Genomic DNA, 3370 nt, shown 5'->3' with positions numbered 1-3370 from the left:
CAGCTCTCACCCACAGACCCCAAATCCTTTCCCAGGGCTGCTCCATCTGCTCATCCCAGCCTGGAATGACCCCAGGGGCTGCCCCAGCCCAGGTTCAGCACCAGGACATGGATTGGGACATTCAGGAACACCCCCAGGAGCTCTCCTCAGGCTCAGGAACTCCTGGTGACAATGGGCAATTCTAATGACAATGGGAACTCCTGGTGACAATGGGACCTTCTGGTGACAATGGGAACTCCTGGTGACAATGGGACCTTGTGGTGACAATGGGAAATTCTGGTGACAATGGGAGCTTCTGGTGACAATGGGAACTCCCGGTGACAATGGGAACTCCTGGTGACAATGGGACCTTCTGGCGACAATGGGACCTTCTGCTGACAATGGGAATTTCTGCTGACAATGGGAATTTCTGGTGACAATGGGAACTCCTGGTGACAATGTGGGATTCTACCCTGCACATCCTTGTTCCTCTAGATATGGCCAACATTCCTTCCAGGATGTCCTTCCCATTCCCTTAGGAATCGTCACCGATGTTCTTTTGCATCTTCCCCTCATTTCATCAGCCTTGGAGAGCCACTTCTGAGGGGTTAAAAATGTCCCTTCCAGGGTTTTAAAAAGTCCCTTCCAAGGGGTTAAAAATGCCCCTTCTAAGGGTTAAAAATGTCCATTTCAGGAGCTAAAATAGTCTTTCCAAAGGTTAAAAATATCTCTTCCAAAGGGTCAATCATGCCCCTTCCATGGGGTTAAAAATGTTCCTTCCAGGGGTTAAAAATGTCCCTTTCGAGAGGTTTACAATGTCCCTTCCAGGGGTTAAAAATATCCATTTCAAGGGGTTAAAAATGTCCATTTTAATCGGTTGGTAATGTCCTTCTAAAGCATTAAAATGTCCCTTCCAGGAGTTAAAAATGCCCCTTCCAAAGGGTCGGTAGCATCCTCAGCCTCGCTTCTCCTCCTGGAAAATGAGGAATAGGACAAACCCAAATCCTCCTTTTGCCTCAGTGGGGAAAACATTCCAAAAGCCGCTCCTAAATCCTYCTCCTTGCTAATGGGTGGTGATTTCAGGCGCAGGGAGAGCCCAGCTGAGCCTTCAATCGCCTCCAAAGCTCTTCCTAATTGGAATTATGGTCCCGCTGCGGCTCCTCCCTGCTGTTTCCATTCCCTGCTGGCTCGGAACACTCAGGAATACTGATCTGGGGGGATCGAGCACTTGAGAGATGAGAAAGTGTTTGATTGGATTGGAAAAGYAATCAAGGGCTGGTTTTAATTAAAGAGATTTATTCCTGGGACCCCCGACTGAAAGCGCAGCCTGGCGTTCCCAGTCGGATTTGGGCTGGGGAACATCTGGGATGGTTTCATGCAGGGAGTTTGATCGTGGTGGGAATAATGAGGGTGCCTGGGAGGAGCTGGGGGTGCAGATTGGAGAAAAACAGCGCTGTGCTAACGATGGAAAAACTCCGAGAGGGAAGGCAGCAGCTCCCGGTTGGATCCCTGTTGGATTTGGGCTGGGGAACATCTGGGATGGTTTCATGCGGGGAGTTTGATCGTGGTGGGAATAATGAGGGTTCCTGGGAGGAGCTCAGAGTGCAGATTGGAGAAAAACAGCGCTGTGCTAACGATGGAAAAACTCCGAGAGGGAAGGCAGCAGCTCCCAGTTGGATCCCTGTCGGATTTGGGCTGGGGAACATCTGGGATGGTTTCATGCGGGGAGTTTGATCGTGGTGGGAATAATGAGGGTTCCTGGGAGGAGTTGGGGGTGCAGATTGGAGAACAACAGCGCTGTGCTAATGATGGAAAAATTCCGAGACGAGAGGTGACAGCTATTGGTTGGATCTTCAACTCCCAATAACCAAAACTCCGTCATTTTCCAGGAAATCAAGGGAAATTATGAAAGGAGGATGCTGGGAGTTTTACCTGTCATGTCCAAGGTGGGGCTGGCTGTGTTGGAAATTGCATAAGTTTAATTTTTTTTATATAACTTCAGTCAAAGATCCTGTTTGCTTTGCCCAGGGGAAAGGAGGGCGCTGAAGTTTCTTTCTGGGGAATTGTTCCACCAGGTGAGGCCTGATGAATTTAAAATCTGAACAGACTGGGAGTTACCTAAATGATACCCAGAAAGATAAACAGACATCAGTGGCTATCAACAGATCATTGGCTACCGACACAACATCATTGGCTACCAACACAACATCATTGGCCATCAACACAACATCATTGGCCATCAACACAACATCATTGGCCATCAACACAGCATCATTGGCTATCAACAGATCAGCGGGTATCAACACAACATCATTGGCTATCAACACAACATCAGAGGCTACCAACACAACATCATTGGCTACCAGCACAACATCATTGGCTACCAACACAACATCATTGGCTACCAGCACAACATCATTGGCTACCAACAAGACATCATTGGCTATCAACACAACATCATTGGCTGTCAACACAACATCAGAGGCTACCAACACAACATCATTGGCTACCAACACAACATCATTGGCTACCAACACAACATCATTGGCTATCAACACAACATCATTGGCTACCAACACAGCATCATTGGCTATCAACAGATCAGCGGGTATCAACAGAACAACATTGGCTACCAACACAACATCATTGGCTACCAACATAACATCATTGGCTACCAACAGAACATCATTGGCTACCAACAGAACATCACTGGCTACCAACACAACATCATTGGCTACCAACACAACATCGTTGGCTATCAACACGACATCATTGGCTACCAACACAACATCATTGGCTACCAACACAACATCAGCGGCCATCTACAAACATCTAGCCCAGATTCCTCTGGCAGAGTTGGAAAGCCAACCCAGAAAATGATTGATAAAGGAAATCAAAGAAAGATCTAATTAGGAAATGATTGATAAATCCAGCCAACCCAGAAAATGATTGATAAAGAACATCAAGGAAAGAAGATTTAATTAACATCAGAGGCAAAGAAATTTGGATCCGATAGGAAATGGAACACTATGGGTTGCTCAACTCTGGACCGTTGGACTTTGAAGCAATATATCCTTATGGGTTCTGACTGTATAAAAGTTTGGGGAAATAACTGGAAAGGAATGTGTGTTTGGAATATTTTCCTGGGCACAAATAAAGCAATGCCTGATTCTTTGTCACTCCAAATACAGTGTTAGAGGGTTTTCTTTTTCCCGCAGTTTTGGTGGCAGCAGAACTCCAGCTGTCCCAAAGGCAGGTGGGAACGCTGCCAGGACCTGCTGTGGAAGGAGCATCCAAAAAAAGGGCTTTGGATGCTCAAGGAGCTCTTGTCCTGCAGGTGTTGACCTTGTGAAGGGTTTGAGTGGTGCCATGGATGGAACTCAAAAATCCT

This window comes from Malurus melanocephalus, unplaced genomic scaffold, assembly GCF_030028575.1.
Source record: "Malurus melanocephalus ecotype Western Australia unplaced genomic scaffold, MMel_1.1 scaffold_984, whole genome shotgun sequence".
NCBI lineage: Eukaryota > Metazoa > Chordata > Aves > Passeriformes > Maluridae > Malurus > Malurus melanocephalus.
Note: the sequence above shows the minus strand (reverse complement) of the source record.